The sequence below is a fragment of the Helicoverpa armigera genome, chromosome 10 (assembly GCF_030705265.1).
Source record: "Helicoverpa armigera isolate CAAS_96S chromosome 10, ASM3070526v1, whole genome shotgun sequence".
NCBI lineage: Eukaryota > Metazoa > Arthropoda > Insecta > Lepidoptera > Noctuidae > Helicoverpa > Helicoverpa armigera.
In genome coordinates, this window is record NC_087129.1 from 10,511,819 (window position 1) to 10,528,117 (window position 16,299).

Here is a 16,299-nt window from a genome sequence, read left to right on the forward strand (position 1 = left end):
GTGATAGCATCGTCACGGGCGCTCATCACATGGTCGATCGACGGATACTGGCAATTATTTCATTAGGCCCCATTAATGTAGCCCGGTGGTGCAATTAACTAAATTATATGGGATAACTTTCTCCTTGAGTTTGTTTTAAAATGTTTTGGATGCGGGTATGGGATGTATAGAGGGGATTTTTATGTTTTTGTAGTGTTTAAACCGTTGTAGGTATGTCAGAGCACAAATATATTTATCATTATCGACATGTAAGAGGTTAAGTTAGTGAAATGTCAAGACTTCATACCGTGTAGCAAAAATTTTATTTTCTAAGAAAACAAGAAATCAAGAAGGATTTTTTCTTGTATTTATTGGTATAACAGTATTCTTCAAACAAACGTGACTCTCTAACATCATGTTTAATTAATAGAGTACACTATGTTTTTAAATGTTAGAACACCTATTTAAACAACTATTCCGTCTACTTACATAGACAATTTAGATAAAGGAACAAACAATTTTAGAATGTTTGTACAAAGATTAGAGGGCCCCCTTTTTTGTGTGTTGTTATCATAGCATATGTATGTGTTAGCTACAAAATTTAAAATATAGGAAGAAACTGAATAAGCTCTTCATACATTTTACCGAAATAAAAAAAGTAGCACAAAGGACATAATACAGAGAAGATAATACCCCATATTTGTTGTCCCATTAATTCAGTACCAAATAAAATATTGCCACATAACTCTTGGTTAGCACTTCTTCACCTCCAGACTTGTCCAGTGGGGTATGACCATGGAGAAAGGAAAAGTAGCGGAGATGCCGTAAGGAAGGCAGATCAGGCGCCTTCTCATAGGTCAAGTAACGTACGTTAAGCGTGATCAGTTACTAGACTATCAACGAGGCGTTCGAGTTTCTTTTCAAATCAAAACGAGTGTCAAAGATTGGTCTTGATTAATTGGTGATTTTATTTTGAAAATAATAGGCGGGTTCCATAGTAACTAGGCGTATAAGGGTGGCGTTAGTATCGTTCCGCGGCCCCCGAACACACGCATGGCGCGTTACTTTCTTAGGAGATTTTGCGTTATGACATCTCCGCTGGTCATTTTGTTCTCCAGTGGAATACAAACGGACACACGTACAGACAAACATGAGCAAATACAAAGAGCATTCCAAGAGACATCTTGGAGAATCGCCAAATGACAAATATGCCGAGATTGCGGACATATCTACATAAGCCTGTGATATACGTTTTATTTGGTATGGTAATAACTGCTCTTGTGTGATATTGCTTTTTTTTACAAAAGATCTTCATCGAAAAGTCGTAGGCTTTAGTAATTTTTGTGGGTTATAATAGTAGTATTGTATTTGTAGGTTATAAAAATATGTGTCGGTTGTGTTTGTGTCTTGCCAAATATTTGGGAATAGATTTGTTCAAGTTATAGCAAATTACATACGTTAAAAAACACGATAAAGAAGGACATATGAACAAGACCTTAATATCTGAAATTGTCTGTCACTTACCTACATGGATGTGGATGTAGCAAAATAAGCACAAATAAAACAAAGCTGTGACTTAACAACACAAACAGTCTTCCATTATTTCTTCTAAACCATTAAAAATAGGTCCAACATAAAACCCACTCCCCTTAATATTCATTATTTGCAAAAGCCTCGTAAATCCTGAATAACAACACTAGGAACTAAATCAAAGGACGTTACAAGGCACTTGCTAGCCAACTTGCCATCTCAGGAGTAGACATGTGGTGAGAGTACTAGTTAATGGCTCTGTCAACACGAAATTTATGTCTATATTGTGTGCCCGCAATAAATAACTAGCGCGTACTATATTAAACATTGGTATTTCCCGCAGTTTCACTCTCATTCCCTGGAAACTACAACCACAGATCGTTAAAAATCTGCCTATGTGATACTCTGATATATCAGCTATTTTACTGCCAAGTTTCATCAAAATCGATTCGGTAGTTTTTGCGTAAAAGAGGAACAAACATACAGACAAACATACATCTTGGTTATATTTCTAGGATTGTAAACAAACAATAAATAACTTGTCGGTACTATATTATTATAAAACATTATGTTGTAAATCAAATTGTAATTGGCTGTCCTGAAATCTTTGTTAGAGTAAATATGCAGTAGAACGAGGGTACTGTTTTATTGTTTTGTCTTTGGAGTTAAATGGAAAAGGTTTTAATGGGGTTTCGATTTCTATTGCCAATGAAATTGAGTTTTGTAGCTGATGTCTGTAGTATATCGAATTGTTGTAAATGTAAAAAACGGAACACATTGCAATTTAAAATTATTTTGTCCATGATGGTATACATAGCCTTTCCTAGCCTTTTCCTGACTATATTGGGGTCGCTTCCATTCTAACAAGGTGCAGCTGAGTACCAGCATTTTACAAGGAGCTACGGCCTATCTGACCTGAGGCACATCGCCTCTAACTATACTATTGTTTATTTTGAAACATAAAAACTGACATCTAAAACAGTAAACAAACAATCACAGTGATTTATTCACGGTACAAATATTAATAACTCACAGTTGAGTAACAATGACACATTAGCTACTTCTCTTATTAATTCCCATAGCTCATACTTTCCATTTTACATAACACAGAACAAAGCTTTTCAACAAGTTCCGAAGCGAGTTCAAAACGTGAAATATTAAAACTAGTTCACCTGACCTGAGAGAAAAGTTTTTGTGGGAAACGCCGGCAATTTCATATAAATGTGGGATAGTGTGACTGTCAGTTGAGAAATTCGCTTTTTGTTGAAAAATAGGCAATTTTGCAGGTGTTACATATTTTGTTGTGGAACCCAATTTCTGCAATGTGTGTTGGTAAAATTAGTTTGTAGTGAATTTGGATGGATAACGAGGTTTTCATTTATTTTTCTGGCTCAATTCACTTTAGAACGTTTTCAACATTTTGTACCTATCTGTTTACCTAATACTGGGTGACTGCAACCAGTAAGACTGGAAGCCGACCCCAACATAGTTGAGAAAAGCCTGGGGAGATGATACCTCATACCTACTGATACTACTATATAACTACGTTGATAGTTGATACAGAAACAAGCGTTCGCATTGCCAACATCCTTTAATTTAGTTCGTTCGTTCGCATGGGACGCGAATACCCCAGCGGATGGAGGCGGATGTAGTGGCATTCTCCGCCTCGTTCACAAATTGGGTGTCAAAATATTTGGATAAGATAATGTTCACGATTTTGATAAAGGACCGTTGTAATGTTGTAATTTGGTAGTTTATTGTTGTTTGTTTTCGATTAGATTGGAGTGATAAATCGTTTTGTTTTAGGTGACCTATTTTTTTTCGAACTTATTTGCTAAAGGACAGCTATCTTTACGTACTACCTACTTACCTTTTGAGTTCTTGATGTGATAGCAGGGTTTTTCCTAAACGAGATAGTAGGGTAAACGAACCAACTGGTATCTTTACCTCTTCAAAGAAAATCGTAAAACATGCGGATGTTATTTTATTACTTTTTTTACGTCGGTTAATATGGTATCCTTTATAGTGCCGCCTATAATCCGGAATATTATTTTATAACGACATAATTTACTACCTATAAAGTAGCGCGTTTTTATCATTTAATTATTATAATAGATGCGTAAAACTGCGTAAGTGTAATAAACTAGAGACTACTGATAGTAGCCGTTTTATTTGGACAATATCTTATCATGGGACAAAATATATGACCTTATTAATATCATTTAAACTAAGCGTGAACACATTTTTAATTAAACACTTACTATTCAAATAGGATCTTTTATTCCAGTATCGTTCTATAGTTTCTTTGCCAAGGTTCGTTCGCCAATAACAATCGATATTCAGTCGAGTAATCGATTTGAAATAAAGTTTTATTTGGCGCCGGGATATCTCGGTAGTGGAATCTATCGGGCGTTATCGATTCCCGGCATCGGTACAGGCGGCATCTAGCGGGCATTGGCGTGAATCAGATGGAGTGCGTCTTTCCATTACTGAACAATCGTTATAGATAACCGAGAATCGAGTACCGAGTACCGAGATCCGAGTACAGTTCGCTGTCGGCCTGCATTACTTACCGTGATAAACTAACTTAGTTGCTGAAGCACAACTTTGTCTATAGCAATTCTGAAAGGACAGCGATTAATCAATCTTATAAACGGCTTTATATTTTCTTAACAGACAAATGGTCCAGAAAAGCAATGGTTTAAACATTTTGTTGAAGTCATAAATCTGTCATTGAGGTTGATTTTTGAGACAAGTTAAATCTAATTTGTTGTTATTTTATGTTTATTTGCGTTTTAGCATTTATTACGGCCTATTAAATATTCTTTAGATATTTAGACAAGTTAAATTCTAGAACATGTTCTTATGAATATCCCTTACTTGTTATGTTAAGGAAATAGAAAATTGCATAGCAGTAAATTGTTCAACCGTCTGTAACGTTTAGGTTTAGTGGTAGGTAGACTAGTAGGTAGAAAATAAAAAGAGGAATTTAGAAAATTTGTATAAATTATATTTTACAAAAAGATCGGCAGAGCCGGGAGTGGGTTTAGAATAATCGAGCTCGCGTTAAGTTCTGGCCCGCTATAGAACCACTATCCTGTATAGTCAGGCAGCTCGGCAGCGGTCAGGCGGGGTAGGTGTGCAGCGCGCTAGTAGATGCCGGACGCGCAGGTAGATGCAGGACACGTAGATAGGCGCGGCACGTAGGTAGGCACAAGCACGTAGGTAGACACAGGCACGTAGGTAGACACAGGCACGTAGGTAGACAAGCGCGTAGGTAGGTGCACTTAGGGTAGGTGCACTACGGTAGGTGCACTGGAGGTAGTCAGGTACTTGAACCCTGGAATGTCCGTTACGTTCCGTCTTAGTTACGGTCCGGTTATATTCCAGCCACGACTGCAACATCCCGATTTCCACTTACTCACTACCTAACTAGATGGAAAGCAGTGATCAAGCACTAGATAGCATCGAGATGAGGCAGCCTAGGCAGCGTGACAAATCATAATTACAGCTAACAAAATGTAATCTGAATGCAAGTGATGAGGGTGAAAGTATTTGCATGATTTAAAAAGCAAAGCACTATTTTAAATGAAGTTAATGAAATTAATAAATAGGTAGTCACTATAAGAAATTATTTGAAAAGAAGAATATGGAAAAATAATTGTAGGGCGTGGCCCTCATGACACGGTCTAAGTGCACCGGTCATGTAAGGTCAAATACCACATGATATTTTTTTTAAAAGCGTTATGGAAATAAGTACATAGGCCATAGGTAATATTCCACAAGAACAGCAACAAAGGCGTGATCGTAGCATGATATAACATAATGAATGCACAATGAAATTAGCAAGTCATTCTACGACACGTCACGTACTCACGTATAACTTTTCTAGATGCACATAATAAGCAATATTTTGCAACACTCACCCGATCTGGGGTATACACTGACTCTAAATGTAATTTTAAAAGCACAATAGTTTATTCCAGATTAAATTATATGCAATGCAATCGCGAGTTAAAAATGTACATAGACCAGTAGTAGTAGTAGTCTGTATCGGCTCGCGGCGTCGTGCTAGTGACCGTCTCGCGATTGACCGCCGGCTCTGCTCGCGTCGCCTCATAGGAGGGATAGTTCGCCGAACCGGTTTCCGTCACCCGTCAACGGCTCACGGCTCGCGGCGCGCGGCCGAGATATAGCAAGTCTAGTATTTTTAAATATTCAAAATATAACGTACAACGTTACAGTACCCCCTTTTAGGTTTTTCCTAGGAAAAATCCGCTGCTTTCGCTCTTGCTTATCAACTGATCTAAGTTTCTCTTTCATTCGTCTTCATTCATAATGTAATCATCCCTCACCTTTCATTCTTCCTTACATTAAATAGCCGACATCACACTAGACATCTGTGCGTCAGCGTCCTTTCGACCTGAGTATTCTGCCTATAGTGCACAGAACACTCACCCAGTTCAGTCATGGCTGGAAGAGGATAAGGTTGAAATCGAGCGATTACTAACTACACATAACTATTATTGATAGATTGAATATTAGAAAGGATAAATACATAAGTTATATTTGTGATTTTAAGGCTTACTTATAGAGTAATCAACCGCTCTTGCAAAGGCTTATTTAAGGAGTTGCACCGCTCCGTAGAATACCAAAGGTGTAGGGCCTTTAGCATACAGAAGGGATCTATGGGGTAGAACCACGATCAAAAGTTTCGTATATAACCATCGGTGTAGGGCCGATAGTCATAATATATTTAATACGTTAGTAATACGATGTATGGGGTAGACCACCATCATATACACCATTGGGGTAGACCAATAGGTAAAAAATTTAAAAGGAATAATTTATGTGCAGTAGTAGTAAGTGGGTACTTTACATTATTTAGTTTAGTTTTTAGTTTATATTATGTATTTGTTTAAGTTACATTTAGTGCATTTAGTTTTAGTTGATTTTTTCAAATTTGTTATATAATTTTAATTACAGTTATAGAATTTAAGTTGAACTAATAATTTATTCTTTGTAGTTTATGAGTTTATATTATTAAGTTTAGTTTTTATTATTTAGTTTAGTTTATATTATATATTAGTGCATTTAGTTTTAGGTGATTTTTTAAAAAAATTGTTTAAAATAAAATATATTTAGCTATAATCAACGAAGTTTAATTATCAACAATTTTAATTATTTTACCTAACCGTAGTAACATTCTGATAAAATTAGTTTAAGTTATACTTTATAGTTAATCAATTTAATAGTTTATTTATATTAATAGTTCATTTCATTAGTGTATAAATTGTGACTTTCTTGTAGGGTTCTATAAGAAGTAATTTTAGGTTTAGTGTAGTGATTATATATTTTGGAATAGATACGATTAAAATTATAAGTTTGTTATTTGTACGATAGAAGATAATTTAACTACATATCTGTTTCCGAAGTTCTCTAACCGAATCTCCCCGAGTACCATCACGAACAGTAACTTCATAGTCTAGTTCAGCTTTTTGTAGCGATAAAAACTTAATAGGGTAAGACATGATAGAAAATCAAAACCGCAGAGAAGGAGTGTGTTGCAAAATAAAGACAAAAATAATAAAGATGCAAAATCAGCACGTTTGTGGTCAGTCTAACCATATGTGAAAATATATTTAAGGTATCTAAACTTTGAATTTACATGTGAGAAAAAAAAAATTTTGGGGTAGAAAAATATTGACGGTAGGTCAAGTAAAAATGGACGGTTAAATTTAAATATTAGAGAGAAAAAAAATTATTAAAAAGATGTGGGTAGATTCACATTTGGTAGGCTGTGATTAAATTCAACACAACTGACAGACAACCAACACCAGGACAACTACAAAATGCTTAGCAAACAAGAACTAAACACGGCTCGATATATTCTACCTTTATTGGGCGCCACTGTAACGTTTTTGTTTAGTAGTAGGTACCCTAGTAGGTAGAAAAATAAAAAGGAATTTAGTAAATTAGTATATAAGTATATTCTACAAAAGGATCGGCAGAGCCGGGAGTGGGTTTAGAATAATCGAGCTCGCGTTAAGTTCTGGCCCGCTATAGAACCACTATCCTGTATAGTCAGGCAGCTCGGCAGCGGTCAGGCGGGGTAGGTGTGCAGCGCGCTAGTAGATGCCGGACGCGCAGGTAGATGCAGGACACGTAGATAGGCGCGGCACGTAGGTAGGCACAAGCACGTAGGTAGACACAGGCACGTAGGTAGACACAGGCACGTAGGTAGACAAGCGCGTAGGTAGGTGCACTTAGGGTAGGTGCACTACGGTAGGTGCACTGGAGGTAGTCAGGTACTTGAACCCTGGAATGTCCGTTACGTTCCGTCTTAGTTACGGTCCGGTTATATTCCAGCCACGACTGCAACATCCCGATTTCCACTTACTCACTACCTAACTAGATGGAAAGCAGTGATCAAGCACTAGATAGCATCGAGATGAGGCAGCCTAGGCAGCGTGACAAATCATAATTACAGCTAACAAAATGTAATCTGAATGCAAGTGATGAGGGTGAAAGTATTTGCATGATTTAAAAAGCAAAGCACTATTTTAAATGAAGTTAATGAAATTAATAAATAGGTAGTCACTATAAGAAATTATTTGAAAAGAAGAATATGGAAAAATAATTGTAGGGCGTGGCCCTCATGACACGGTCTAAGTGCACCGGTCATGTAAGGTCAAATACCACATGATATTTTTTTTAAAAGCGTTATGGAAATAAGTACATAGGCCATAGGTAATATTCCACAAGAACAGCAACAAAGGCGTGATCGTAGCATGATATAACATAATGAATGCACAATGAAATTAGCAAGTCATTCTACGACACGTCACGTACTCACGTATAACTTTTCTAGATGCACATAATAAGCAATATTTTGCAACACTCACCCGATCTGGGGTATACACTGACTCTAAATGTAATTTTAAAAGCACAATAGTTTATTCCAGATTAAATTATATGCAATGCAATCGCGAGTTAAAAATGTACATAGACCAGTAGTAGTAGTAGTCTGTATCGGCTCGCGGCGTCGTGCTAGTGACCGTCTCGCGATTGACCGCCGGCTCTGCTCGCGTCGCCTCATAGGAGGGATAGTTCGCCGAACCGGTTTCCGTCACCCGTCAACGGCTCACGGCTCGCGGCGCGCGGCCGAGATATAGCAAGTCTAGTATTTTTAAATATTCAAAATATAACGTACAACGTTACACGTCTAAGTATTATCAAAATTAATAACATATCAAACCAATAAACAAAAGAGACCCATCATACATGATTGATTTAAACAAAAATAAAGTGAAAACAAGCCAAAATTATTACAGAGACGTATCAAGTAATGTTCGTTGGCAATCATATTACTGAACTCGTGAAAACTGCGGATCGGAATGAAATAATAATTGAATGGCTTTTATTCAGAAAACATGGCGATATGAAACGATTTATTTGCTTATCTTCCGATATTATTTGAACATGAAATTGTAATTTTCATGTTCTGTACTGCCTTGTGAATACTGTTTGAGTTTTAACAATGTTTCAGCTATTAGCGGTGGTTTTTAATGATTTCATTTGTATTTATTTACTTTTAGGAGTGTTTCCCTGCGCGCATTGTTTATGCTGAATGTTTTTATGGCGGATGTTACTGCTAAGACTACCTAAAATACGATAATATATATAAAGTGATAAAAATAAAAGAATAATGTATGATACGATATAGCCCCAAGTGATGTTAGGACGTTGTTGTACCCTGCATTAGATTTGATCTTATAAAAATACCGTTGACTCTCGCAAAATGAATCTTCGTTTCTTCATTATGATACTGCATTGAAGATGGGGAGTACTGATAAACCAAGATAATCATTTCAGAACAGTTAAATCCCACCCAAAACAAAAATGTGAAAGACTGCCAAGTTCGATAATATGGGAATGCTTCGCCTATAAAAGAAGTGAGATCTGAATAAGTACCAAGTTCCATACACATACCTCAGTTAAAAATAGTTACTTTTTAATGATGATTACTTGGCAAGTTTTCATACACCTTGTTATAAACCTACTAAACGCAATGAATCAAGTATTTAATTTTCTATTAAAACTTGCCAAGTAATCATCATTAAAAAGTAACTATTTTTAACTGAGGTATGTGTATGGAACTTGGTACTTATTCAGATCTCACTTCTTTTATAGGCGAAGCATTCCCATATTATCGAACTTGGCAGTCTTTCACATTTTGTTTTGGGTGGGATTTCATTTATTTTTGTAAGGTTGTTTATTTTATTTTTTTCTTATGATGAAGTTAGTTAAAGAAATGTCTCATTTATACTATCTTTTAGATTTTTTAATATGCACTATGTTTCTTACAAAGAAATGAACTAGATTAACTATGACTAGATTTACCAACTGACTGACATGACATGTTATCATATATTATGTTCGTGGATCAAAGTTACACATTCGTTATTTTCGAAAGTGATTCACACTTGGCCGTTTTCAGATTTTTACTTTACTTTGACTAAATACAAACCTTTGTACCATTCGAAGATATATTATATAAATATAGATAAATTTAGTTCGTTTTAGTTCCTTAGGGGTATAAATTTACACCGGGTTTAAAACACCTTCATTATTTTGAAACCGACTCACACTTGGCCATTTTCAGATTTTTCCCTTTACCTTGACATAAAGACCTACCTCCATGCCAAATTTCAAGTCAATACGACCATTGGAAGTGCTCTAGGTTTTTGATGAGTGAGTCAGTGAGTCAGTGAGTCAGTGAATCAGTGAATCAGTGTATAGTAAAAATAGCGATTTTCTGACGTCCATATCTCAAGACCTACAATAGGTATATTAATGAAATTTTGTATTTTAGATAAGTGAGGGGGTCTCAACAGATACTAGAAATTTGATATGCGTAAATAAAATAGATTTTGAGTTACAGGGGGGTCGAATTTGGCCCGAAATGGTTCGTGTAATATAACCCACGGCCGGTGTGTCGCCTTTTTTGCTCGAACTTGGCGGACACACTGCCGTGTGTCTAGATAATTTACTTTTTATAATAGCTGATTTGATGATACGAAATTACAAGGTAAGATTGGTCACTAACAATACCTGTTCGCACGTAATTATTGCAAATGGTGATCCCTTGAACTTTTGAACCACCATATCACATGCTATAATTTCGTATCAAAGTTCATTTGGCAAATCAAACTTTAGTGTTATGAAATTAGATTTCAGATTGGTTTGCGAACAATGTAGATACTGTACTCTTTAATTTAGAATGCACAATATGTTTGATCTATAGATCAGGTCTCATTACTCCACTGACCAACATGTTGCGAAGTCGATAATCATATGCTCGAGCATTCGCCAATATTGGCCTAGCATCTTGCCTTGAGCCAACAATCCTATTGTATAGTACCAATATTCGATGCAACAAACGCAAAATACCCTAACCCTAATCTTATTTAGCAATAGAAGCTATGAAAGGTATGGGTAATATTTTATTAAAAAAAACTGAAAAGTAAACTGAATTTAATTTCTGAACTCATTAAAACGGCTCGAGAATTGGAGCAGAGAAGAAAAATCCAATCAAGCAATTGCATTATCAATCCAATAGTTTGTGCAAACATTTGATCAAATACGAAGTCCAATCCACCGGAGAGGCTAGATTGCATAAGCCAAGTAAGTAATAGTAGGTAAGTAGGTACGAAACTTCTCTTGGGTAATCCGATCTCGTTTAATCATAAGCCTGCACTTGTAATCGGTTCGGATACATATTGGTTACATTTTATTTCTTGTCGCCTGATGTACTAATGTAATCATGGAGACCAAATGACTAGCGGAGATGTCATAACGCAAAATCTGCTAAGAAAGTAGCACGCCATAAAAATGCGGGCGTTCGGGGGACGAGAAGCGTTACTAGCTCCGTCTTTTCACGCCTTCTATAGAACTCAACCATTGTAGACCAATCTTTGGCAGTTTGTTTTCTTTCAGTTCTAGTAACTGATCACGCCGCCTATCTTACTTTGCTTGATCTACTTACAAGAAAGCGCATGATCTACCTTCCTTATGGCATCTCCGCTATTTTTCGTTCCTCCGTAAATGTACCTCATGTATTCTTGTTACATATTGTTTTACTTGCTTTTCTTCCGATAAAACAGGTTTGCTATACATGACCGAAAACTGGTGCATTCACCTTATGATTAGCGAGTGGCCTAAATACGATTATCGACAATGGTAATTAACCATGTATACGTTTATTTTTACAGAATTATATTAAAATATACATTTAATTAATTGGTGTGAAGATAAAATTATCGCTTTCATTTAAATTGTTCGCAAGAGCAATTAAAATGTAAGAAAAATACTATTCAATCATTTATTTAAATATGGCTGAATTCTGTGCCTGCAACATGAAGGGCTCTACAGAACTCAAAAATAAATATTAATACTGAATAGGGCCTTGCGAATTGTGAGAATTTAGCCCATTGCATTCATAGCACTTGGTTTTAATTCCAATAATTGAATTGCATGTCCGCATTCACAAAATAATTTAGCAAATCAGGTTTCAGTATAATTTATCACAATTTCATAGTGAACCTATTTAAAACCTATTCAACGACAATTTATGTTCAATAACACAGGTATGGCCGGTTCTAACGCTTAAAACAACTCACTCGTCATTCGTTTAATAAATAATTTCCAATTCCAATAATTCTCTTATTTACTTAATCCCACTTTTAACAGGAAAGATTTATTTGCGACTTTGTATTTTAACCTTTGAGAAATAAGGTTCATTTTTGGTTAAAGATTGAATGTGTCTGGATCAATTTGGGACAGGTCTTACAGCAAGCGATTATGTCAATCTTTTTTATTTGGCATTTTTATTGAGGCAGATACATTGTTTCCATAGTAAAACCTGAATCTTTCTATATTTATGTTATTTTACTGGTTACCATTTGTGGATTATAAACAAGAAACATACACAGTGCATTATCATTCTACCTTTGCGCTTCGATATCTTGCTGTGCATGAATTCATAAAATACCTCCTGCAGGTCTGCCCCCAAAGGAAAATAAACGATACATATTTATTTTCACTAAATACGGCTTCACTTTGAACATTTACAGTGCACAATTCTAATACTAATCGATTGGTTCGCGTTTGCTATGGCCGCTCAGTTTAGTAAAAAGCTTTTCAAGTTAAATATGTGCAAGACATGGATATCAATGACTTTATTTTATTCACTTTCCAAATATAGTAAAACTGTTTAAGAAAGTTCCACACTAGAGTTTATTTAGGTTTTAGTATGTTTACAACAATGCAGTTTTAAGCACATAAAAATTGCGCATTGTGAATTGGTGAATCTTGCCCGCTAATGCAATCGCTCTCCACTTACAGTAGAGCCTCACCTTAACATAATACAATTAAGTTACAATATTTGCGTTTGGCGCCGCTCCTCGTTAAATTGATTGGCTAGATATGTCATGGCGTCAGAGATACGAATCAGCAATCCAGACAAAATAGAGGAAGTGTACTGCTGTAAATAACTAAAGGAATTTAATAGGATTAAATGTCAATTTAGGATCTTAAATTCTCGTGTGTTCTCGTGTTTTGAAGATTGGTGTCAAAGATAAAAGAATTGTAGGTACACTTTTTTTTTCTTACTATTGTGTAATCAAGGAATGTGAATGATTTCTTGTGTGTTATGTTTTGTATATAGTATTTTATTTTTGGGTTTTGGTAGTTTATAGATATCTAAATTCAGCCTAATAAATAAACCTACAGAGTAGTACAGAGTACTACTAGGGTACTAGGCGCACAGAAATTGCTAGGCGTTACAGTTAAAGACAATGCTTCGAACAATCGTTATAAAACGAAGAAATGTAAACTCGCTAATGAAATATGGGGAACAAAAGCCCTTTCGCTTTCACCAGCTTTCTCCAATGCTCTATGTTAATAGTTCATAATCATATGCAGCGGTATCGTTAGCTTTCGATCAGAGCATAACTTTATTACCAGCTGTTTATCTTCTTAGGGCCTGAACTTGTAGGTGGGTATTAATGGGGTAGGTACATTCAGTTGTTGTTAATTTAAAGGTCCTGAAGAGGTTTTTGTAGATTTTATGCATGATGACAACATCATCAAGGCTAAAATAGGTTGGAAAAACAAAACAATTTGTTTTTCCAACCTATTTTAGCCTATTTCATTAAAATGTGCGTAACGTCAGTTTTTCTTAAAACAACTGCTTACTTTGAAAATTGAACGTGAAAATTCATATCAAACAGTATTTTAAGTTTCCGTTTATGCTGTCGGTCAATTTGGAACTTCTTCATTAAATTAATTTCACATGCACTTCTGAGCTAGTAAGATAAAAAAAAACATACGAGTACAATGACGTAAATAATTTGGAAATATCCCAATTTTAATTTAACGCTCCAAATTCTAAACTCAATTCAAATATCGCAAGGTTATCAAGTTTCACTGAGAACAAGAACTTATTGCAATAAAAACGTTAAAATACAAGATTATAATGTATGTCAATAGAAAAAACTAAAGCAATTAATGAGTGCTAAATTACGATAGTTACTTTACGTCATTTAAATAACGACCTGAATTGGTCACGATTTTAATTATATTAGTCTCGTCGACTGGCTAATTTGAGTTTCATTTTCTGGTCGTAAGGTCTGTACTAGATTGTGGGAAGGTACCTAGGTTTGAACATCTGGTTGTATTTTTGTGAAGCTATCTTCATTAGTGTTAAATTTTTTTTAATCAAAAGTTTTCATTTGAAATTGTATAGAGTTGTTATGTCACGATGTTATGTACGATTCCAAAAATTTGGTGTCGTGGGAAAGAACCGATTCGTTCAAAATATTATTATCTATACATAGTTATTAATTGCATAGTCAATCAGCTGCTTAAGTTTATCATTGCCTAGGTTCTTAGAAATTGAAAACATGGTGCTTAGCTTTATAACTTAACGTTTTATGATTTTACTTTATCTAATAGATATTTCAACAGTAGTATTAATTTTATAGTACTTACCACCATTCATTAGATAACAATGTAGAAATGTAATTTTGAATCACTAAATATTCACCATTATGTTAGATAAATTGTGAGCAATTTAGTGTTGGCCATTTGTCTATTAAATTATAACTTGGCTAACATGATAATTCTGTTTTACCTAATATAATATTTTGGCTAGTTACCCACAAACTCCTTTAGCTACTACTACCGTGAGATTTTCCAAGGATTTTCATGCAACATGAAATTTTTAAAAGAGGAGGATCTTGTAACAATACGCTACGTGTCAAGGAGTACCGCTTCTTGAATAAATCTCTTGATCCATCTGTCTGAGGTTCTCAAGACAGTGGTGTAGAAGACGGAACTACTAAAGGCTGTATGCATATTACTGAGACGATATTTTACACTAGCTTCCTCCAGCGGTTTCACCCGCGTCCCAACATAACAAACAAATGGTATAAATGTTAAACCTAGCATGAAGTATGTGAACTTTACGTTATTTACGGGTAGATAAATATGTCATATCCAACAGGTGTCCAGTATCCAAATATTTTTCGCAGCCACCGTCGTCTCCCAATTCGTTTTATTTGTAAAAAAGTGAGGTTGGAAATCCATCAACTTCTATTTTCTTTCCACTTATATTTGCATTATTTCATAACATTATTAAACATTGATAGAATACACAAGAAACTATTATTCCTTGTGGTTATTGACGGAAATTAAAAGAACGGTCGTGAGGCAAGCTTGCTGTACCGCAAGAGATTGTGTGTTAACTATCCGATTACGAGATGAAAACGAAAGGGTTACGGTGTATAAGCAAGTGAATTTCATCTCGCAGCGTTTGATTAACCTAGTCGGAGTTCTATTCATATATAGAGAGAGAAATAATACGTTCCAATTGTACCTTATGTCACAGACTTTGGTAAAAATGTATTCTAAAATTATAAAGCTGAAGAGTTTTCTTTTTGCTTGAAAAAATTCAGGAACTGTAGGTCCAATTTGAAACATTCTATCAGTACCTTATAGCCTATTTATTGAAGGGTCAATACTTTTTTCTTGGCACGGGAACTAGCTCCATCTAGTCGAGGGTGAAATCGAAGGAAACAGCTAATTAGTTATATTATTAAAGCAATAAATAAAACAAGTTAGAAGTTCAATTTGTGAGTTACTGGGTGTAAAAGCTTTTTATGAACAAAAAGTGTGTTTTGAGTGTCAGTCTTGTCCATCAATTAGGTTTCAAGAAACGAGGTGTCAAACGTGAGATGCGGAACTAAGCATCGTTCGTCGGAATATAAAGAATTTCCAGTTTTTCTGAGAAATGTTGAAGATTTTTTGCTTTGAGTTTTATAAGCTCGTTGATTGCACCTCTTTATTGCAGCGTTTGATGTAGTGTTGAATGTTTTCTTTAGAGTTGAAGTGTATTAAGGTGACTGAAGATGAAAACTAATCATTTATTGAGGACGTTTGCAACTGAAGACATTTGATTGGTATAATTGAGTTTTGAGTCAACATCCGTTTTTGGACGAGTGTAATACAAGTCTGAGTTATACAAAAAATCATTACCTACGGAAAACACGATGATCTCAACAATGATAGTAAACCGAGGTACGAATCTGTTTCATTTCTCTCGCAAACTTTTAATTATTTAGTTAATAAACCAAGTCTACCATTAACCGCGACCATTGACCTGCAAAGCTTATTTATTTTCGTTTATTTACTTAACTAAGCGTAGAAAGATAACTAACACGCCTCAAT

General features: G+C 35.3%; 1 protein-coding gene and 1 long non-coding RNA gene across 7 annotated transcripts in view; both read right to left on the reverse strand.

The window, feature by feature from the left end:
- LOC110371020 (SH3 and multiple ankyrin repeat domains protein 2) overlaps positions 1 to 16,299 on the reverse strand; it is a 218,359-nt gene that overhangs the window by 39,903 nt on the left and 162,157 nt on the right. The gene's annotated exons all lie outside the window — the stretch shown is intronic.
- On the reverse strand, positions 7,195 to 8,726 carry LOC135117434 (uncharacterized). The gene is made up of 2 exons (XR_010276909.1): positions 8,415 to 8,726; positions 7,195 to 7,828 (listed from the first exon to the last, which is right to left on the reverse strand). It is a non-coding gene; the product is annotated as an uncharacterized LOC135117434 (long non-coding RNA).